Source organism: Cyprinus carpio, chromosome B11, assembly GCF_018340385.1.
Source record: "Cyprinus carpio isolate SPL01 chromosome B11, ASM1834038v1, whole genome shotgun sequence".
Taxonomy (NCBI): domain Eukaryota; kingdom Metazoa; phylum Chordata; class Actinopteri; order Cypriniformes; family Cyprinidae; genus Cyprinus; species Cyprinus carpio.
In genome coordinates, this window is record NC_056607.1 from 3,510,151 (window position 1) to 3,534,714 (window position 24,564).

Here is a 24,564-nt window from a genome sequence, read left to right on the forward strand (position 1 = left end):
CAGATGTACACAGCTGTGAAAAAGCCTTCTGGGTCTGGACCTCTCCATCGATCACAGGCCTTATATAGCTTTGTTGATTTGTACGTAAGCTGCACAATTCGGCGACGCTTTCGGCGTAAAACGGCGGGCAGTAATCAAAGGGAGTGCCGGTATCAAACATCCCGGCCGGAATCCTTTGAAGATGAATGGTTGCTGTCTTAATTTGTCGTGATTAGAGTTTTTAATTTGATTTGCAAACACAAAACACACAGAACAGCGACAACAGGCCGTCCCGCTGTGCCGCGCCGGCGTTGGAACGGCAGTATTTGTTTGAAGCACTTAACAGGTGTTGATCGGCGGTCTTTGCTGCAGCTTAGGGAGATAAGGCCTCCCGCGGAGGGGAGAGACCTCAACACGTTTAATGAGGAGCGCGGGAGTCAGGCGGGCCGCCTTCGTCCATGGCTCCGCTTCTGGAGACTGATCAGCATGTTAACCGCTCACAGCGTGAGACAGAGATATGAAAGTACGGAGCTGTTGTCGTTGATTTAGTCGAACACCCTTTGACTATGTAGGGATCAACCCTCATCCTTTATGCATTTATTGTTCTTCACAGCTAACCTGCTGTGAGCCGCCACCGCACCGACTTCGCTAGTCATTTTTTTTTTCTTTCTTTCTTTTTTTACTCAACACAGATGATTTTAGGGTAAATACAATTCTATATTTCAGAACCTAAGTAGGCAGGGAGGCTCTGCTGCTTTGTGCTGTCATTTCGCTAAAGCTAATGCTAATGATGCTACACCCACCGTTTCAGTATTCCCATTAAATGGAAAGATTTAATGTGAACCAAACACAAAAATCATCTATTGTTTTGTCAGCTTAAATATATGAATTAAAAAATGTATTCTATGAAATATTATATTTAATGTGATGATAGTACATATTTTGCAGTTTAGTATATTTCAAATTAATTTATAGCTGTGTCTTAATTTATAGTCTGTGTTTTAAGATAGTTCACCTAAAAAATGGGATCATTTACACAAAAGAAGATATTTTGAAGAATGTGGCCAACCAAACAATCTTGGTCCACATTAACATCCATTCTGAGATATTCTCAAAATATATTTTATTTATTTATTTATTTATTTATTTCCACAGAATAAAGAATGTCATGAGGGTGATTAAGTTTAAATTCAGAAATATTTGTTTTAGTGATCAACAATTAATTAATTTATCCAATAATCTGCTTGATGTGCAAAAACAGTCAGGCAAATTTACATTAGCAAATACATATTTTTGTTTGAAGGACAAACAAACAAATGAACGAATGAATGAATGAAATAAAACAATTAATCAGTTAACTATATCAAAATTAAATAGTGGTGAACTGTTTGAAAAGATGCTTGAAGATGAAGTGACGTCATAGAAGTGACCAAGTCTCACTTTGAGAAGTCCTACTTGTCCATAATTTGTTGTTGTTGTTTTTTTTATGCTTGACAAGATTTGTCAAGTATAACATACCTACACTGTTTTCAACAATGCGACTATACTATTTACAGCCACATTGTTGACTCTTGAATTCTAATTATACAGACACTCATAACCTTGATATGTTTAAGACCATGCATTAGCATTTAGACATTCTTCATCTGATAATACAGACATGCACTATTACAGTGAAGCCCTCTCCTTTATGTTAATGTAAACAGACTCCTGATGTTTTTAATCACATTTCCTCACCTCATGACCATATATATATATGACAATCCAAGAAGCAAAAATTCCAATACTTTCATTGACCAGACATGAGGAACTACCCTGTAATGCGATGAAGTATTAAAGGGTGGTGTGATATATTTAGTGTATCTTTAAGAAACCTAGGGGGTGCACACACTGTTTTTAATGGGCTCCTAAGTGGCTCGTTACTGGAGTGACGATGTTTCCCATGAGGCTGTGAGTGTGTTTTATGGGAGGCTGGTGGAGGGTGTAAACATGCAGAGAAGGAAAACATTTAAAGGATGAGATACTGTACATGACATAGTCCTCTTTGGCTGGTGAATATGCACCGGTAGCTTAAGTGGACCAAAAACCTGTTTCCTCTCAGAAAAGGATGGTAGCGGAACAGGTTTGGGAGAGGAGAGTCAGATAAATGGTAACGACGGACTTTGAGGTAAATGGCTTGTTTGTAATGCGGGAGGTGCTGTTTCAGGTCTCAGTCACCTTCCAATAGAGGGTTTCTACTCCTGGGATGAATTCTGTGTGAATTTGCTCCTTAGAAAAAAAAAAAATCCTGTGGAGGAACTGAGGCGAGTGAGACTGCAGCAGTTTAAAGGAGGAAGTTTTTATGCCTGAGGAGTTCTTCATCGACAGCCAAACACTGACAGTACGCTGTGGTTTTCTTGCAGGCTCTGAGGTCAATGATGGTTATCTCTCAGAGTGACTTCACCGGATCGTTGTGACTACAGTGATTTCGACCCAGACATGTGGAAAGCGGAGAGTCCAGTCAGAGCCAGGATGGGATGTTCAGAATGGAAGTCTTTGGTCCTCTGCGGCCTGGTGTTCGTCTTGACGGTTGTACAGAGTTCAGACGGTAAGACTTTTCTTCTTCTTGAAATATCACAAATATTTTATAACATCATCGGAATCATGCTGTTCTTGAGTTTACGGTGCTGTTTTTTTTGTTGTTGTTGTTGTTTTTTTGTGTTTTTCTTATGTGGTGGACATTTGAAACAGACAACATTTCTGATAGCTCAGATAAATAATGGCTGTTTCCTTCAAGACAGATAGCCTGAGGTTCTTGGGAAGCTGTGTGCATTAACACAGAGCTTGCCTTCGTTTTCTTTCTGGTTAAATTAAAAGAAAGACCATACAGTGTTTCCGAGTTTTCCCTCATCTCATCTCCGTATGTTTACTCTCATGTCCTGTTCTAACTATAGGCCTAAACCCTACAACTGCTCATTATAAACAATATCCTCAAGTAAACACGCCTCATTACACTCTGTCCCTGCCGTAATATCTTTTTAATGCATTTTTATAATTGAATTAAATGGGTTACTGCCATAGCCATAGCTGGAAGTTTTCACTTGTGCAGAAACTTTGAAAGATTGATTGCTTGAGGGTTTGTTCCCTGTTTCTCTCGAGTATATCCTAGAAACTTCAGATCTCATATTTCTGATTTCATTTCGTGGGCCGAACACTGTCTATACGTTCGGATGGAACTCATTTGTATTCTGTGCATCTTCTCAAACTGCATTTTCTGGTATTTTATGAAGCCGAAATGCAAAGCAGTGATGAAGTATTGTGGAGCCGTTTTATTGATAGTATGTCTGCCATTGAATGCCATGAAATGTGGCATTGTGCTCTTATAGAAATAAATCAGGGCTGTATATGCTGAATGCTATATTAGTCTGAGCTCCTAATGCTTATTTGATAATCGGAGCGATCTTACTGCTTCGCAAGAGAGTCATGTTATGATGAACTTTAAAAGCTAAACAAAACGGTCAGAACATTGTGGGATAGATGGCTTGAAAACACTGTATTTAATATATAATATGCATAACGATACTTCAATAACACTGAGAATGACCCACAGTCTTGCATAATAATAATGTTAAATTCTTTGTAGCTTTCTTTCTTCTGCCGATAGATCTTTAGAAAGCAAGTATTGCTATTAAGCATTGTTGCATTCTCAGTACAAAAGCGCAAATTAAATATGTATTTTGTAATCTGCTTTGACCAGGCATTTGTGACTTTCACTGAGCGTGTATCTGGCCTCAATAAGGATTTTTCAGAGGAAAGTATTTTTTTAGTGCATGGGATTACTTACTATAGAAGTCAACAGCACTCATGTCGACTCATTCATGTACAGTAATAGGGTGCAGGTTTATTTTCTGATAAATTAACGTCATTATTTACCAGCAATTACAGTTTTTCTTTGAACGCACTGTCACTGGATTATTTCACGATGGGACTAAGTAGTTTTGAAAGAAAGCTTTGCTTTATATGTCTGGCCAATTTGCCGGTAAGGATTGTGAGTAATATGAGCCTTTCTTTTTTTAATTATGGAAAGGACTGAATAATATCCGTTCGTGTCCTGCTGCCTCGGGCTCATTCAGAACGAATAGCAGGGAACCGTGGCCTCGACCGGCGGCCACCCGCCTGTATTCATAAAAATACTTCATCTCCATCTTAATTCAAATCAGAACAGCTTCTGTGTGACTTCCAGACAGCCAAATCACACATCTCAGAATTAACAGCGTTCTTGGCGGCTATAGCCTTTTGACAAAACAGAATTAAAAGGTTGAACTTTTGCTTTACAAAGAGATAACTTTCACCTGCCTCCGTTATTAGGCAAATACACAACCCAGTTTTCCATCAAGTGAATAGTTTCCTTTCTTGATGTTCTTTTGCTGTGGAACTCGATTGCAGTCTTGACCTATGCTTCGTCCATTTCAGCTGTGGTTTTTAACTCAGAACTGGATATTTGGTCAATCTTTTTGGATATTTAAAGGTCATGCCTATTGATTTTCGGATTTGAAACATGATATGCATAAACACGGGACTGTAGGTCGGTGATTTGCATGTCTCCAGAGCATATGGAAATGTAAAATCCTGACCATTAGAGCTGAACCACATGATGGTCGAAATCTGCCAGTATTTTTATATATGTGTAATAACATTACATGCATTTAATATATATGTAATTTAAAAGAAGCATGGCCTGAAAACACTGTATTTAATATACTGTATAATATGCATAATGATACTTCAGTAACACTGAGAATGACCCACAGTCTTGCATATTAATAATGTAAAATTCTTTGTAATTTTCCTTCCTCTGCCGATAGACCTTTAGAAAGCATATTGCATGCTTCTAGCTACACATGATCAATTTCTTAAGTATTGCTATTACGTATTGTTGCATTCTAAATACAACAATGCAAGTTAAATATGCAATTTGTAATCTGTGTTGACCAGGCATTTGTGACTTTCACAGAGTGTTTCTGGCATCAGTAAGGATATTTCAGAGGAAAGTCTCTTCTTTAGTGCATGGGATTACTTACTATAGAAGTCAACAGCAATACATATGTAATTTAACATTGTAAGCATTGTAATATTTTACTGTTTTGAGTCTTTTGTTTCATGATGTTTGCAATGAAGCTGATTTTTTTTTAACTAGTGGTTATATGTGTTACATGAATTCTTTCAGGTTGAATTTTCTGAAAAAATAAATAAATAAATGCATATATAATATCATTAAATACACAGGGCCCGTGTTATAAAATTACTCATACCATGACATATAATTCTGGTTATATCATTCACCACAATCCTTCAACCCCTTGTTACTCTGGAATCATCTCCCAAAGGTTAACACTCCTCCCTATATAAGTGTAACCTAAAAATCATCTTTTCCATCTCAAATGGGCCCCTTATTTGGACAGCTGCTGTCCCTCTTGCCTTCAAACTCTGACTGAAATGAGCTGTCTGTCTTTCTGTCTGAAACAAGCCGTCTGTCTTTCTGTCAGAAATGAGCCATCTGTCTCTCTGACTGAAATGAGCTGTCTATCTCGACTCTTTAAACACCTCGGTTGAATGTCTGCTGATTAACAGTAAAAATATGTCACAGTGACGTCTAAAATGGCATCTCTATATATAGCTGTGTGTGTGCTTGTGTCAGTTCACAAATATAAATTTTGTGTTGTATCATGAGAAAGACAGGATAAACCTTACTGCTTACTTTAGGTTGGGCTGGTTGTCTTGGTTGTTTGTTTTGGGGGGCTGCTCATATCAAGGCTTGTTGAGTTGTTGTTTCTTACATTTTCTGTTACTGTTTTCGTCTAGATGTCTCTCTCATAGTCTTTCTCCCTCCCACATGTCTCTCTTTCTCGTATTCTGTCCCTTTCTGCATATCTCTGGGCCGCTGGTCTCTCTGAACTCACACACAGACAGAATTAGAGCGGATCTTTCCGGTTTCTTTGATTGATGGGGTTGCGCATTCGTCTCCTCATGTGTCAAGCAAGTATTTTAGGGAAAAGATATGTGATTTGTATTGTGATTTTATGTGTTTTTCAGTGGATGAAACCAAAATAATCTAACGTAATATAGTTATTGTCTGATTATTTTTCGTTGGTTTTGAGATCCATTATGTTAATGCTAACCCTGCTGAATAAAAAAATAAAATGTAAAGTAAATAAACTAACCTAAAGTAATTTGCTGGTTTTAGTTGATTACCAAGCCTGACCAGTTGAGAAGTGCTCGAAACCTTCTTCTAAATCATCAAAATAGACTTGCCAAACCAGCTCAGCCAGGCTTGCAGACCAACTTGGGCTGGTATCATTTTTTTTTTTTTAGCAGGGAATGCTAATGTGCAAAATTCATCTCAGATTTGTTTCATACCGGAGGGTCTGATTAAATGACGTGGATCCTGCTGTGAAAATGCACCGTTCTCTTTAGAGACGGACAAGTGTGGACAAGTCTTTCACATGCCTCAAAATCCCATCTGTGCAGTTACACATTTAAACTAGCGAAACTGATTATCTTTGAGCAGCTAAAGCCAATTCCCCTCAGCCTCAGCCCTGTGGCTTTTTGTTCATATCGACGTTCCTTCAATATCAATATATCTGAATTCGCCCGCATTTAGCTTCTTTATTAAGATCTTGGATCCAGATCTCGGATTCCTTTGTTTTGGGTTTTATACCTCAGACTACACTGCTCTCTTTGTGTCTTTCTTCTTTTTGTCTCCTGCTTTTTGTTTTTCCTCTTACCCAGGGGTTTTCTATCAGACTGAGGGATCAGACTTCCCATAATGCCGAGCGGCCGGGGGGTCAATACGCCCGCATTCGTCTTCACTGTCTTTCATCAGCCCTCCTCCTGATCTGTATGATAAGAAAGGAGAATAGCAGGTCGGGGGCAGACCGCTCAGCAAGGTGTGTATGTTGTCCGACGGCCCCCTGCAGCCGAGCTCTTTAAATCCTCATTAGGATTTAACCGGGAGGAGACGCTGGTTTTAATAGATTAAGCCTCATAACAGCTGCCTCTTGATTGGTGGTTGTCATGCAAAAATCAAACAGGGCCAGTCACATGTTACTCGTTCACTGTGTTTCCTGCTCTTCCCGCATGGCCTGTTTTGATACAAAACATTGTGTTATTGGTGTCTGTTACTAATTTGTTTGTAGTGTAGCTGGCAGCATGGTTTCGGGATAATAGACTTCTGGGTGTGGGTGATCTGATGAGAAAGTGATTGAAACTCATTCGCGTTGCTAATTCATTTGCATTGTTTTGCATTAAGCTCTAATCAGCTGCGTAAAGCAGATTAGCATTGGATGGACATTTGTTTGTAAGAGACTGAAATTCTTCTTGTGGCATTCAGTCGGGGAACAACAAACTAAAAATGGCAACAATACAAACTTAACTCCATTTTCGAGTAGTGCAACCATAGCTCAGCTGCTGAACAGCTGGGTTGTACTTTTTTTAAGCTATTAAAAGATTGTAATAATGTTATTGTAAACCTAAAATTAAAACATTCTTTGGTCTGTTTTCGTTTTTGTCAAAATACTGCAGAGACCATTTAAAGGAAACATACTAGGTGGGTATTTTCAGTACAGAAAACAGTTTGACGGTTTCCAGAATGGTTTTTATTGAAGTTACAAAATTAAAATAAATCATGGAGTTTGGTAATGATGATTTAAGTAATCTATCTATCTATCTATCTATCTATCTATCTATCTATCTATCTATCTATCTATCTATCTATCTATCTATCTATCTATCTATCTATCTATCTATCTATCTATCTATATTTTAGACGAACAACACTGCATTTTTTCCCCGCAGTGTTTTTCAGGTGACCCTTAAATGTGCTTCATGTGGTATCTAATTTGTCTAGGTTTATTCAAGTCAATCATATTAAATTAGTTTGCCGCAACAAACGTACATTTTACAGGATATTTACATCAAGTACAGACAGATCCTTGACGCAACATAGCAATTACAATTTTTTTTTGAGTAAATATAAATTCAATTCAATACAATTTTAACTCATAGATATTGCCCGCTTAAGCAGTTTCCATGTAGTGAGTTACCTTTTGTTAGTGCTCGCCAACTACTTTTTCAAGAGAAGCTTGACTGCAAGTTGAAGCCAAATTATTTGCAGCTTGGCAAGCTACAGTTTCAAAGTTGCTTCCTCAACACTGATGGCATTACAGAGAAATGCCTGCTCTTTCAGGGACAGTTTCAGCTGAGAAGACAACTATGCATTGCTTAAATTGACAGTGATGAAGACCATCTCTTATTACAGGTTCCTGAGTGTTTGCAGGTTTTCAGCCCACATGAGTCTGTGCGTGTTGTGTCTGTGTCTCTGGCTCTCTCTTATCTTGTTTGGTGTCAAGCTGGTTGGTGAAATGATGGGTACAGCAGCAGGAGGTCACAGCAGACCCACTGAAATCAGACCTTACACCTTATCTTCTTGTTAAAGCACATATCAAATCTAAACAGAATTGTGCTCTGGAATATTTACGATTTGGCTCTCTGGCATTCGGGACGGGCTGTCTGTACTGCGGTTGTTTGAGAGATCTTGAGGGGGTGATATCGTGAAGAGATACAGGCCTCTATTATAACCATCTTTGTTTCACTTCTCTTGTTTTTGTTTCGAGTCTGAAAGATTCGATCAGACTGATGGATGGAGCCGAGAGATGGGGTTGTGGATTCGCCTCAGAACTTTGAAAACAAAGATGAAAAGATGCATCCCTGTTACTCATCTTCTCTCTTCTGTTTTACTCCCAAATCTCTGATCATCATCACCGATCTAGATGACTAAAATCAAGATAGCAGTAGAGTTGCGACAGCAATCACACAAACAGTTTGCTTTCCCACGTTAACTTGTTTAGCTAACAGGTCTCAGTTTCACTTACTGTAACTGAAGTTATTTTAAACAATTGCATGAAAATTCTGTCACTATTGTTTCATTTTGGAATCAGTCTGAACTGGTATGACATTCAGTCCTCTGTAGAACGCAAAAGAAGATGGTAGCATATATTCACACCGCTCTATATATATATATATATATATATATATATATATATATATATAATCCCATTCAGGTCTACATGATAAATGAGTTAGGTCAAACGTAACCTAAAAGTAATCAAAACATAGTCACACTATGTGTAATATGTGTAATCCAGATTATGTTACTAACTACAATTGTCATCATGCAATTTGTATTCAGTAATGGACAACCATTTGTAAGTAATCTAGCCAGCACTGTTGACTTACTAGTTTGGAATGACTTGAGTACAAGTAAGAATTTCAATTTTGGGCAGACTACTCAACAGCTATATACAAAATCAAGGCTGGCTTTGGAAATGTTTAATTTTAAAATTGAGAATCACAAGACTAGTTTAGCATTCCTCAGTTTCTTGCGATATAAATTAGGACAGTTCCCATTTGTGTGGCCGTCACAGCAGATGTTGCAGTCGTTCTTCAGAAGAGAGTGTATCAGTGATGTCATCTCAAAGATCGATGGCTGAAAATGTGCAGCAGATTCTGTTACTCACAGGGAGGTTTGTTCTCGCTAGTGTTACTAAATGAACTCTATCCTGTTGTAGTTTAAAAAATGCTTTGAGGTAGACACCCAGACAAAAAAAAAAAAAAAAAAAAAAAAAAAAACATTCCCAAGAACAAGATTAATCTAAAGGTTGGAAAGCTGAGTTTTACTTTGTGCCTTGGAATTGAGCCCTTTGCAGAAGGTCGACACTGACATTTCGGAGATTCTTGGAAATGAGTGCCTTTTGTGTTCCTTATTATCAAATATATAAATAATAACTTTATCAATGGATGGCTGACCAGCCATTTCAATTTTAAGGAAGAAAGGCAAGTTTATGTTTACACAATGGCAATTCACTAGTGATTTCAAGTGATTAAAATCATATTCATAAAAGGTACAAAAAAAAAAGTCAATTAATATTAATGAATAAATTGACATCAAATAAATTTAAAATGTATTACATTTATTAAAACTGTATTTTAGTGACACATTTAAGTCATGTGCACAGGTTTTCAACACTGTTATCATCACAACTATCCCATAATACTTAAATACTTATTAAAAACTGGCATAATCATGAACTCGACAAAAAAAGTAAATTAATCTTTTTTAACCACTTTATCATGTACTGTAGATGTAAAAGAAAGAAAACCTTAACCTGTCTACCCTGTTACTGTGAATCAATCCTTTTTTTTTAAACTAGATAGTTTTTAGAAATGTCAGAATAATTATCTTTTTAATAAATAAAGAGAAATTACATGACTTTGAGCACAGATTAGTAATCGCAAAAAAAAAAAAAAAAAAAAAAAAAAAACCTGTCACCCCTGTTACTATTTGAATGTATAGTTAGAGCCCATTTTAATATATAGTTATTTAGCTTGTTTATAAGACTTGACTAAGATTTCAATAAGATTTTCTTGAGAGTTTTGTAATTATTATTTACTTTAAAATCATATTTACAATAGAACAGGCAGCCTTTCATTAACCTTTGTGTGTGCGCAATAATGTCCACCGGAAGGCTTGGGACTGTCCCATAGACTGCTAAGTAAATTACACTGTCAAGGTCCAGAAAAATATGAAAAGCATCGTCAGAATACTCCATCTGCCATCAGTGATTCAATCGTAACATTATGAAGCGGTGAGAATACTTTTTGTATTACACTCTTCTGTGTCAGCCACGCCACAAGGATACATTTTGTTTTTATGCTTTGATTTGAAAGAAAACAGCGCATCTGTGTGGCATGACTGACACAGAATTGCGTACACTGCCTGCGTTCAGATCATATTCTCCAAAATTACGCTACGGTGATGTTGAGAGACACAGAGGAGAAAAATTGTTGAATAAAGTTGTTATTTTTGATTTCTTCGCATACAAAAAGTATTCTCATCGCTTCATAATATTACGGTTGAACCGCTGATGGCAGATGGACTATTCTGACAATGTCTTTACTTTTCTGGACCTTGACAGTGTAATTTACTTGCCAGTCATTGGGACAGTCACAAGCCTCCCAGTTTTCATCCAAAACAACATTAAATTTTTTCCTATAACAAACCATTAATTTAACAGCAAATAATGAAACCGAAATAAACTAATAATTAAATCAATTTCATTTTGGGGTGGAGTAACCCTTTAAGACCAAGGATTTCAATGCAATGTTTTTACTAACATTCCAAATGATGCTATGGGGTTCTGTTTTGCTTTGTTTAAATCCTAAAATTGGACGTCAAATCCCACTGCAGTTTTTAAACAACGTCTTAGAAGGAACACCTTGAACCTGGTCTATGTCCACATGAGTTATACACACTTTCCTAAAATAATAAGTATTGAATATGACATTTTAATGTGGGAAAACTCCCAAGTTTACACAGCATTCCACACTAGTGTATATATAATACATTGGGAATAGCACATGTTCAGTCTTTTGTTCAGTCAGTTTTCTTTTTTTTGCTGTAGCACCTCAAGCTTTCAGGGCCATCTGCGCCTCGTCTCTGCAGTCTGAGTGACTGACTACATTCTGATATTTTTCAGACAGCCTCAGACACGTTTTCAAACACACTCATCCTTTCAGCCGGACTACAGCGGGGGCTGTTATGTGCTGAAGTGTCTGGATGCCTGTGATTGTACTGAAAAGCGCTCCAAAAGTTCAGAACCTCACATTCATACATTTAAAGTAATGTTGACTAAAGCCAGTTCCCATGAACTTTGTAAAACAGACACTATAGTGCTTTCTTGAGCCATTCAGACCGCAAACATGAGATCTTAAGGAGTCTGAAAGTGATCCTACTTTATAGAGTTTTTACATTTCATTAAAATTTCAACTTTGTCCTAAATATTTTGAGAGCAAGTTGATTGATGAATTCCCAAGACTAGTTGAATAATAATAATAATAATAATAATAATAATAATAATAATAATAATAATCATAATCATAATCATAATCATAATCATAATAATAATACCCCAATATTTCCATGTTTTTTGTATGACTCTTTGTTGATTCTATATGGAAACCCTATGATATTCAGTTGATTTATAAATAAAATTTGCCAATTGACACAATATAAGAGTGTAGTGATATTTCAGTTGAGCCTTCTCCTAATATTTCACTTTGACCAACTTATAAAACACTGAAAATGAGACTCTCCTCTGATGTGACACTAACTCAGAACTTGTGTGATGGGTTTCCTGCAGCAATAAGTATCAATGGTATCAGGAGAGCTGAACGAATATTACATTTCAGACATGTGACAAACAGTTTGGGCAAATAACCTGACTGTATGTTGAGTGCAACATCATAGAGGACAGAGGTCCATACCACAAAGAATTATAGGTCAGAAAAGCAATACAGCACATATTTTGTCTTTTCTCACATTTATTTATTTACGCATTTTAGCCTTGAAAGTCTTTTGGAGGCATTTATTCATTCTGTGAACCTCAAGGACAAGAGTATTAAACTCCATCTAGGGTGCTTCAAACCTTAACCAGAGTTCACTTTGCTAAGCAGTTTTTCTGAGAGTCCAATTTTACATAATACAAAATACAAAACCAGAACATTTTATTGGAGTATGATTATAGATAGAGCACTGACTGCCTATTCCAAATGATCCTCTATGATGGATGGATGCCAGGCCGTTGCTATGAGGTTGCTAGGGTCTTCAAAGTGTTTTAACATGTCACTTTCCAATGTGTTCTAGGTAGTTGCTATTTAGTTACTGTCCCATATCAAAAGTGCCTTTATGGTATTCTGGAGCCTTTAGTCGATTGGATTTTCCACTTAAACCTCTTCATATAAATAATACTAATAGCAATGCTTTACTTAGCAAACACCGCTAATTATTTTTCCATATGTGTGGTTTTAAGAACTTTACTGCATTATATTTTATATTTAAGGCATCTGTAAGCCAGCATGGATGTGGTAACTCCATTTTCCACTTGATTTTCAGTTATACTGGGCTGGGTGAGGAGTAGTCTTTAATACGGTACAGTGTGGATTGTAATCTTGTTTGACTGGATCAGATAGGTTTATTAGGATATCAGATTGTCATGGAACATTAGCAGCATGTTACCCAAAAATAGAGTATTCCAGCATGTCTCTGTAAATGTCGGCAAACCCTTTGCACAGGGTTTTTCCTTTTCTAGTGTAGTTAAATGAGAATTCAAACAAGGCATATAGGCACTAATTTCTGACAGCGTGAGCAATTTAAGAGAAGCAGATAGATTCCAGGGTGAAATTATCTCCCTGTATATCTTGCTAATGAATACCCATAGCTTGTGAACTCAAAACCATACAGCACAAGTGTCATAAAGGCTTTTTTTATTCTAGGTTGTCCTTGCATTTTTAGTGTCCCCTCGAGGGTTTTCAGATATGAAGCAGGGTGTGAAAGCCAGACGCTGGCAGTGCAGTTGATGCTTCGTCAATAGGCGGCTATAAAGGAAGAATTCATGACCTTGATGTGGCCCATTGTGCTTAATTAAGTGTAAAGGTTGATTTACATGTGTGAGTCAGTGTGGAGGTTGTTGGTCTCACTTGTGCCACTTAACAGCACTGAAAAACACAAAGACCTCAGAAATATGTATAGTGGCTTCTTATCTAATGGCTGTACTGGACAGTAATTAAACTGTTTCAATAACTAGCATTTTTCTGTCATTGTAAGGCATACATGTATTATCAAGAATTTTTGATGCCTACTTGAATATTTTTACATCAAAAGTCTTTCAGATAAATAGGTATACAGTACATAATGCAAAAGCAAATGTTTTCAGTATTAAAAATGCACTATTATCTGTGAGTTTGTTTTTTTTTTTCAATAAGAAAAAGTGATTGAGATAAAGTGAATAATATTTGACTGGTCATATAATCTTAACATATTTGCCCATATTGGCCATTAGGTGACCCGCTCCGTGTAAAATTAAATGGCTTTCATGCTACTGATATAACTGGAATCTCTTTCTTTCTTTATAAATAAAATTATGTATAGTAAATAAAAAAAAATAAAAAAATAAATAAAGTACACTTAACGTGTCATTGAAGTAATTTGCCTGTGGTAAAAAAAAAAAAAAAAAAAAAAAAAAAAGTTAATTTAAAACACATAAGCAAAGGTCTGTGTACCATGGAGTCATGTTGCTTTCAAATGATTATTGAAAAAAATATAAATAAATAAAATCTTGATACCATTTTTAAAGCAAAGTTTAAAATCAACTTACAAGTAATGTTTGTGGCATTATTTTTTTCTTTTTGTCTTTATAAATAAACATTAAAAACATGCTGATTTAAAAAAATAAAATAAAAAATACAAAGGACAAAAACAGCTTCACGCCATTAACCATACGCTTAACAGTTGTCTGTGGAATAGATGAAAAAATAAAAACAAAAATAAAATAAAATCGGCCTCAGCTTAATCTGTGCAGAGTTATGTAAAAAAGGAGGTTGGACCACATGCAAATGACGACAAGCTTGAAGCCAGTTTTACAAAAGACTTCCCTTAACAGTGCAAGAACCAGCAGGATATGTTTTATAGTCCTACACAAAGCTAAATGACATAGTGTTGTTGTTTTTTTTATTTTATTTCTTTACCAGCATGTACCTATATCAAAGATCCTCCTGATAGCCCGCCTGCTGTTGCCATGGAAGAGAAGATGCAGATGAATTGGGGCAAATGGTGGTGTTGAATACCAATGAGCCCAGGAGCCGATAGCTCACGAACATGTTTAACGCCTCTTTGCTAAACTACTGACACTGCCAGTTCTTTTTTGTCAATGATGCATCAAGACAACACAAGTGGCCAGTCAGAGTGGCTGTGTTATGAAACAATGTACGCAATCTCATTATCTGGATTAATACCAGGCTTAAGTTTACACTGTAGACTTTTGCCTAGTTAATAAAGTTATAATGCTAAGATTTGGCCACAGAATACCAAAGATGTTTACTCGGACCCATGCCGAGGGTTGCATCCTTATCGTAGCTTACCGAGCTTCAGTTTTTTTTTTTTTTTTCCACACAGATCTCATTCAGCCTGAGAGCATCTCCCCTGTTGAGGATATTTGCATTGTCCTGTTGTTCTCCCTCTGGTGAGACCTGACTTCTAAAGACAACATGCCCTTATAAAGGATATTGCGGGATTATGGAAACCACTCTGTGGGAGGAAGAGTCGTCTCCTCATTGGCGTCTTTGCCTTCCGTAGATTTCTCTAGTATTTGGCTAGCAGGGAAGAAGAAAGCGACAAAAAATTGCAGGTATCAAGCTGCGTCTCCAGTGGCTGCAAGCTGATTCAGGGTATTATGGGTCCCTTTCCTCCTTTAAAACTCTCCCGGTAAGCAACGTTGTCAACCGCAAGTGTGTAATGATACTGGCCGGCTTTGAAACGGCGAGCTCATTTACAAACAGCTGTAGCCATTGACAGGACAAAGCACAGTTCAAACTACATTAACAGGGCTTGGCAAGCATGATGAGGTCCGGAATCCTTTCGGTTCTCGGTGGGACGGCATGCCGTGTCAAGCTTGAATAACCATATTAAAACTCTTTGCTGTTGGCCCCAGTGGCTATTCCCGGAAGACTCTGAAAGCAGTTTAGCTCTCACCTCAACCTTATTGCAAATACCAAAACCACTGCATTCTATTATCATACACGAAAAGCGCAGCGCATAAGGGACTCTTCCGTGGGCTGTTTTCTTGAGTCTGGTAATATTTCTTTATTAGGTGACACTGTGACATGACTCATCTGTTTGTCATCTGGCTCCTCGGCAGTCGGTACGAGGGAGCTTACAGCAGGCCGATGATGGTGATCTTTATCACTCGCGCTCTGTTCATTACCCCTCTGCAGTGACACTCATATCCTGGCAGATGGTCACTTTCCGATTGATTTGCCACGTTGGGGAGATTAAAATATTATGGCTCTGAAGAGACCGGCCGCTGTCCTCGTCAAATTAGCATTTTTGCCTGGCTGTTGCGCACGGAATGGGTCAATGTCACCCCAAAGGTGATGACGGAATTAGAGTAGGATCATGGGAATTGGGCAGCAGAGATGCAGGAACTTCTGACTTACCGTCACAGTGAAAGCTGATCCTGACGTTTCCGGTAAGGGTGCTATGACTGCTAGCTGTGTTTACAGTGGGTGTAGCTAGCATATAAACACTTTTCTAAGTACCCCCACCTCCATTTAATTGTTTTTTTTTTTTTTTTTTTTTTTTGCTTGACTGCAGAGTGTGAAAAGTTGACCAGTTTAAGAACACAAAGCTTCTAAAACCTAGTTGCAACTGCAGCTGCCTGAACAAACAAACCAATCGGTAGTTTGAGCAGTAATTTTACTAAGGCTAGCATCTGACTAATGGCTGTTTACTGGTGTTCAACAAATCAGTTAACACTATCTGGCATACGCTATGTGCTGTAATTAAAATTCATGAGCAAAGCTGATATGATTTATAATGTGTCGCCATCACATTCCTGTGCCACCGGTGCTATAGCAGAGGGGTTAAACTTTATTTTGATGGTTCCTTCTGTTGACTATAAGTATCTTTGCAACTATGTCAGTTAACTCTCATTAGAGTATAAGTAGAGTATTAGTAGACTAGGTTATGTTTCAGGTTAGATTTGGTAGAATAAGTTGACATACTTAGAATCAGTCTGCTGGGGACCATCAAAATAAAGTTTTAGAGGAAATTACTAATACTACTAATATTTTAATGACTGCTAGTTAAGGATGGGCACATAGATACAGAAGTAGCAATATATCGATACTCACAAGCTACTTATTTGGTATGGATGCTTTTGTGTACAGCCACACACACATGCACAGAGACACTCATTCACTTCACTCATGGTTTGTCTGTAAGTGCAATGGTTGTTTTTTTTTTTTGTTGTTGTTGTTGTTTTTTTTTTCTTTCTAAAAATCAACATTATTTTGAAAAATCACATACAATTTAAGAAATAGTATCGGTATCAGTATCGGTATTAGTATCGGTATCTGTATTGTTTTGTCGTGTCAAATTATAAAAGTTTGGTATCACCCATCCCTACTGGTAGTTGACGTAGTTGCAAGGCTACTTATAGCCAACGAAATAGTTTCCAGCAGTGGTTATAAAATAGTTTTGCTTCAGGATTAGATTGGGATTTGGTGTTTTATACCAATTGTTGATTCGGTACATTACCAGAAATGTTTACTGTATAGAACAACTATCCTAACTGTGCACAATTATATGGTTAGCAATTTTATTATTTGGATTTTATTATTGCAGAGATGAATTACTAGCACTCTAGTAAAGAATGGATACAGGAATTAAACTTCAAACAGCATGTTTTGAATGCAGTGTAATAAGATGCATTATCAAACCTCTTTGCCCTAACATTGTACATAATCTTGTGTAATTAAAAACACATGTATCGGTTTTCTGCAATGAATCTCGGCGGCACAAAAGCACCTTGTATGTATAAAAACATTTACATGGTAACAGAGCTCGACGAGGTTAAATGGGAGGTGTATTTGAGCCCTGATTAAAAGGCTCTCCCACCAGTCGCACCGAGCAGATCTGTGGAGTCATGTACAGCAGTGCAACTGATAAGGTAGGGCTATGAAAGGACTCCATTGTGTGTCGACGTGGGGCCCGTTCGCTAGAGTTCAGAGTTGGCTACCTATCTACCTGAAAGGAATTGAAAAGCGACCCTTGTGGTGACTGACCAGAATGACTGATAAGCCTCAGGGGGAGATTATAGCGATTATGGCACTGCTGGAGAGGTTACCATGGTGATGAAATCGAGCATTCTCTTTAATATATTATTTACTGCCTCCGTTCCTGACCCACGTCATTTAATCAGGAGAGAGCAGGAGACCCATTCACTTTTAAAAGCGCCTGTTCATGTGCAGGAAGTTCGCACACCTCTGGCTGTGTTCCGTGCTGCATAATACAGATGTGAAAGAAAGGTACCAGGCATAAACTATACATGAAAACCAGCCCAACAGCCAGTTTGTGCATCGCCGCAGGAAAGGCAGAGGAGGCGATCCATGGGCTAAAGCCAAAACTAACACTTTGGATCAATCAGAATTATTCTCTTAGGCACAAGGCATACCAAAAAGCAAAAATGTTTCGTCATGTCAAGACTACTTTTAGATGAATCAAATACATTTTATGGCAATTTTGAGGTGAAGCACTTCAAATCGTAAATGAATGAATAGCTGATTGAAGTTTCATTTGAATGAGCAAACTCATAATTTTGGGAGTGAAATGGCTGACCCATCGTTCGGTGGGCTCTGGTCACGTTACACAGGGCTGAACACGCAAAGTCAAGTAGTTAGTGGACATCACTAAAGCTTCTATAGAGGGAACTTTGAGTCCTTGTCATTGAGGTGCAAATGTCTTTCAAATGGACTTTGTCCTTCCTGCTGTCTGACCACGACTGCTCATTGACCCTGACCGGCTGAAACCGGAGGGGAAATTACACAAATGCTTAACTTTGAGACAAAAGAGACGATGGATCCTTGGCTTTATAGAGATAATAAAGGAAATTAAGCAAGAAATGAAAATCTGACTTCTAAATCTCTCTATGCAGCATAATATGTAAAAACCTTTTTTTTTCTCCCCTTGAAAGAATCATAATCCGTTTACAAACGCTATTGGGTGTACTAATCTAAATTACTTTCCTTTCTCCTGAGCAAAATGCCAAATTTGGTTTCTTTGGTGTTGTCACTGTGTTTTTCCCGTCACTTAGTACAATGTCTCTTTATTTTCTAATTAAAAATGGAGGACCTTTTCGGTCATGGGCCTTAATATAATATTATGTTTAATAAAACTAGATTTTTACATTTTCTAAAGAAAATATCAGAGGTGCTTGGCCATCCAAAACCCACCGCCATGAAGGCTGGTTGTTGTTGTTGTTGGTTCCTGGGTTGTCGCTGCCTGTTCTAGGCAAAAAAAATCAAAGTCTGATAACTTAGAAAATATGAACAAGCTGTAAATATGTATTTATTTATTAAAAAACTGACACTCTTAATGAAAGATAGTAATTAAGGTGTTAAATAATTGACCACACACAATCCTCTTTAATTATCTAGCAGCGTTAAGTAAAGTACAGAATTACGTTTCTTTGTTACTGTTGCATTTCTGCACCTTTTTTATTTTATATGGAAAAGGGGTCACACTTTAGTTTGGGGACCAATTCTCACTATCAACTGACTATTAAATACAACTTTTAATGTAAGTTAGTAATGTTAGTAAGGTAGTTGTATAGTTTAGGTAGGGTTAAGGGATATAAAACATGCTCATGCAGAATAAGGCATTAATATGTGCTTTATAAGTAATAAACAGGCAATATGCCTTCTAGTTAATAGTAAGAATTTGTCCTTTAAAAGGACATTGAGCACTAACATGATGTTTTCTCTAATCTAATAATTTCTCCTGTAGTCATGGATATGTTACCTTACAAATATTTAAGTGCATCATGAAGGACAGATTTATCTACTAGATTTGAATGATCGTTGACATTATCTGATGGTTTAATAGACTGTTTGTTGAGGGCGTTTGTCTTTGCACATCAGGAGTAATGTGTCCTATATTTGCACCACAAAAAAAAAAAAAAAAAAAAAAAAAAAAAATCATTAACACTGTTCTTTAGTTAATCAAAGAAAATGAATGAAGTTTAGAGTCAGACTGCAGCTATGAGACATGAAAAAAAAGAAGAAGCTTTTGAAGGCGTTTGGTTAACAAGCACTTTTTAAATGTTAAAATCCTGTTAAATTTAAAGGAAAAAAAAAACTGGCAGCTGTGGTTGCAAGAAATTTGCTGTAATTTATTTTTCATTAAGTAATATAATGTTAATGTTCCAGCCTACTTGAACTACTTCGATCTGCTTTGTAACATTTTTACAGTATAGTGAAAAAAGCCCTCCGTACAGAAAGAAGTCTTTTCCCCTTAATTAGATTTGGAAGTCTGGCCCTTTTTTTCTCTCTGCTGTATAGATTTGACCGTGTCCTGAAATATCCGTCCATAACAGCGTGAGTCAGCAGTGACTCCAGGCCTAATCAATTGTCCTGCTTTTGAAAAGCTGTTTATGAAGCAGGCTCCAGCGGACTACATGATGCATGAACTGCGCTGGTGGGCGTTTCGGGGCTCTGGCAATGGCAATGCGTTTTAATGTAATTCCCAGACACTGGAGAAGTATCGCGTGTTGTAAACTTGACATGCCAGGCCGCAGAAACACGTCGAAGTTTCTCATTACCGTCCCTTCCACGCCCTCAACATACTCTGGTTTTCCTGGTGTTCTGGTAAAATGAAAGAATGGAGTGTGGTTGAGAGGATCAAATCTGCTGCCATGTGGCGGAACCGCAGCTGGGGAAAATGAAGAGTTTTAGCAGAGCCGATCGGATGAGGTGAAAAGGGGGCGGGTTTGGCTGTGCTATTCCTGTGTAGCTGGAGTCAGAAGGGAAAAGGGCCGAGTGAGATAATGCAGCCCGGTCTGAAAGACACCGCCGCAGCCCGATTGATCCGCTCAAACACCGTTGTGACCTCGCAATCGAGTTGCATTAGAGTACAGTGGAATGTAGTCCAGGGGAAAGGGGCTGTGAATTGAAATGTTACAGCTAAAGGCCGAAAAGACCTGAGCAAATAAATCATGATAACGTTTAATCACATTATTCGTGTCAATTTACTTGAATGCTTCATGAGCTCTGTGAGCCCTAACTGCAGCCAATCTATGACTAGTACATTTTCAAAAGATGTATACATGCATAAGATGATTTGTAATGTTTTCAAAAGATGGTTATTATGCTAAGCAAGGCTGGATTTGTTTGATCAGTAAATAAAAGTACAAATAACAGTACAGTAAAACAGCAGTTGTGAATTATTAGTACAACTGAACAGAACTCTTTCCTATTTGTATATGATTTAAAACCTAATTTTGTGCTCGAAGAATTTCTTATCATCAATGTTGAAAATCTATATTTTTTTTCAATAGAAGCTTTTGAAAAGCTGTTTATGAAGCAGGCTCCAGCGGACTTACATGATGCATGACTGCGCATGTGGCGTTTCGGGGCTCTGTGGCAATGGCAAATGCGTTTTAATGTAATTCCCAGACACTGGAGAAGTAATCGCGTGTTGTAAACTTGACATGCCAGCCGCAGAAACACCCCGTCGAAGTTTCTCATTAACCGTCCCTTTCCACGCCCTTCAACATACTCTGGTTTTCCTGGTGTTCTGGTAAAATGAAAAGAATGGAGTGTGGTTGAGAGGATCAAATCTGCTGCCATGTGGCGGAACCCGCAGCTGGGGAAAATGAAGAGTTTTAGCAGAGCCGATCGGAATGAGGTGAAAAGGGGGGGGTTTGGCTGTGCTATTCCTGTGTAGCTGGAGTCAGAAGGGAAAAAGGGCCGAGTGAGATGATGCATAATGCAGCCCGGTCTGAAAGACAACCGCCGCAGCCCGATTGATCCGCTCAAACACCGTTGTGACCTCGCAATCGAGTTGCATTAGAGTACAGTGGAATGTAGTCCAGGGGAAAGGGGCTGTGAATTGAAATGTTACAGCTAAAGGCCGAAAAGACCTGAGCAAATAAATCATGATAACGTTTAATCACATTATTCGTGTCAATTTACTTGAATGCTTCATGAGCTCTGTGAGCCCTAACTGCAGCCAATCTATGACTAGTACATTTTCAAAAGATGTATACATGCATAAGATGATTTGTAATGTTTTCAAAGATGGTTATTATGCTAAGCAAGGCTGGATTTGTGTTGATCAGTAAATAAAAGTACAAATAACAGTACAGTAAAACAGCAGTTGTGAATTATTAGTACAATTGAACAGAACTCTTTCCTATTTGTATATGATTTAAAACCTAATTTTGTGCTCAAAGAATTTTTTATCATCAATGTTGATCTATTTTTTTTTCAATAGAAAGCACAATAGAACAGCTTTTATTATTTTGTAATAATAGTAATAAAAGCAATAATAATAACAACAACAACAACAATAAAAATGGAATGAAACTTTGAATGCTACTTTTACACACACACATACACACACACACACATAGACACACACACACAACCACCACACACCACACACACACACACACACACACACACACACCACACACACACACATATATATATATATAGATATATATATATATATATTATATATATAGTAACAATGTAACAGTCTTTACTTCCAGTTTTTATAATTCGAATGAATCATTGCAGGATAAATAAACAACAAACAAATAAATAAATAAATATTGATCAAAGTTTTAATCAAAAACTGATTAATTGATTAATGAATGGACCTTTTTTTGTATCCATAGAACAGCATAAATAGATTTTTTTGTAACAATGTAACAGTCTTTACTGTCACCTTTCATCAGCTAAATACATCTTTGCAAAAAAAAAAATGATCCCAAACATTTGAACATTAGTTTTAGTAACTTCGACATGGTAAAATCATTATGTTTTTATGTTTTTAATTACCTTATAAAATTATGGCACCAGCAATATGACAAACAATATGTAAATAATAATAATAATAATAATAATAATAATAATAATAATAATAATAATAATAATAATAATAATAATTATTATTCAGCCAAGTAATGTTGTTCTTTATAGTTGTAATTTATACATGCCAAGCAATGTAGCAACTAGTTTACTGCCATTTTACAAGGATTTTGAATGCAGTTCATCCAGTCCTCGAGCTGATTTGGAACTATCAGTTAGCATTTTATTGATCTTTACCTCTCACTGGTGGTTTTACCGAGTCACAAACTGAATTGCATGTTGTTGAGCAGCGCACACTATAAAATGACATATCTGAGGCGGCAACACCTGTCATCAGTCAAAACATGCTGCTGTGTTGCCTTTCTAATGGTCACAAGGAATGACTACAGATTTGAAAAAAAAAAAAAAAAAAAACAGCGATAAATCTTGGTTCAACAACCCAAGATTTGATTTCCACTGAATGGACTTTTTAAAGTCATTTGAATCCATTTTGCTGTCAGTGTCTTTGAGAACATCTCAGCATGTCAAACTCAGGGGGAAATGCTGTGGATAAAACGCACAGTGACTGCGTTCTGACTGAATAATTACAGGAGAAGCTTCTCAGCAGACAGATTATTTTCCTCTTCATTTGAAAACATGACTGAGAAAAAAAACGAAGAAAAAAAAAACTGCAGAGCCAAGATGTAGACTTTATAATTCCACTTACTTGAATAAATCAATCGTACAGACTGATTTTAGATGGATTTCTACTTAATGTGGCCAAAGTTATACACACTGCTGGAGGAAATATAGATTAAAGAGCAGTCTTTCTCTCAGGTTATGAATCTTTGTAATAAAAAATAGTATTTTAAACAAGACACATTTTAAACCCATTTACAGTCTGATGCAGCAAGTAAATAAAAAATGAAGCCTCAAGAATTAAAGTTGACTTGTAATGTAAGATTTTTTGCTTTGCTGTGATTCACATGCACAAATGGGATTTGGTGAGGGTTTGTTTTTTTAAATACACCTTCTGGGCAGATGGATAGACGTAATTTTTAGTCATAGCACATAATTGATTATTTTTCTTGTACTTATTTTCTGGTGCATCCGTGCTGCATTTTGCATGTGAGATTAATTTCTAAATATAGGGATATATTTAAGGTCAAGGCTTGTGATTGGCTGAATGTGTTTTATTTGTGTTTGACATTAGCGTGATGAGGGAAATGCCCTTTACATGCTGCTCTGAGCTCAGTACTAGATTTCACTCTCTGAGCAGACATTTGACACTCTTCACATTAGCAGAACATGGAACATGTATTGATTGATTTATTTATTTATTTTTTCACTGACTGTATCTCTCTTGTTGTCTGGCCTTTCTCACTCTTCCATGAAATGGAGAGAAATACTTTTGTCAGTACTTTATATTTGATTTTTTTTTCTTTTGTAACTATTTATTTATTTACTTACCCTCTTACTTTGTGGCATTATTTTCCATGTTTTTTTTTTGTTTTGTTTTTTAATAAACATTTTCATCCAAATCCTCATTACTGCAACAAGCTAATGTAAAGTCTTACTCTATCTAGACAAAAACTACCATGATGTATAAATGCATCGCAACTTAAACCTGCAGTCCGTAATTTTTTGCGTTCTAGGGGTAATAAACATAAATGTGTGGGTCTTGCGGAAGAACACTACAGACTGCATCTTTAAATTATATATATATATATATATATATATATATATATATATATATATATATATATATATATATATATATATGGCATAGTAAAAAAAAAAAAAAAATCAATCAATCAATAACTAACTAACTCAATAAATATTTATTTTTTAAAAAAATTCAAATCAAAATAAATCCCAGTGTTCTTTCAACCACTGCTTACTTCTTTCTGGGTTGAAACACTGTCTGCCGTCTTTACAACATCCAAAAAAAATAAACTCACACATACTTCTTTTTGATAATACATGATTCATCACAACACATTTGTGTAGTGTTTTTTTTCTGTCTAAAGTCTCTCTCTGTCTTCCAGGGTTTAGCCGGGCAGCCATGCCGTTCGGTCTGGT

The 24,564-nt window shown here is 36.8% G+C and overlaps 1 pseudogene; it reads left to right on the forward strand.

Moving 5' to 3' along the window:
• Positions 1 to 24,564, forward strand: part of LOC109098807 — a 99,778-nt pseudogene that overhangs the window by 19,908 nt on the left and 55,306 nt on the right.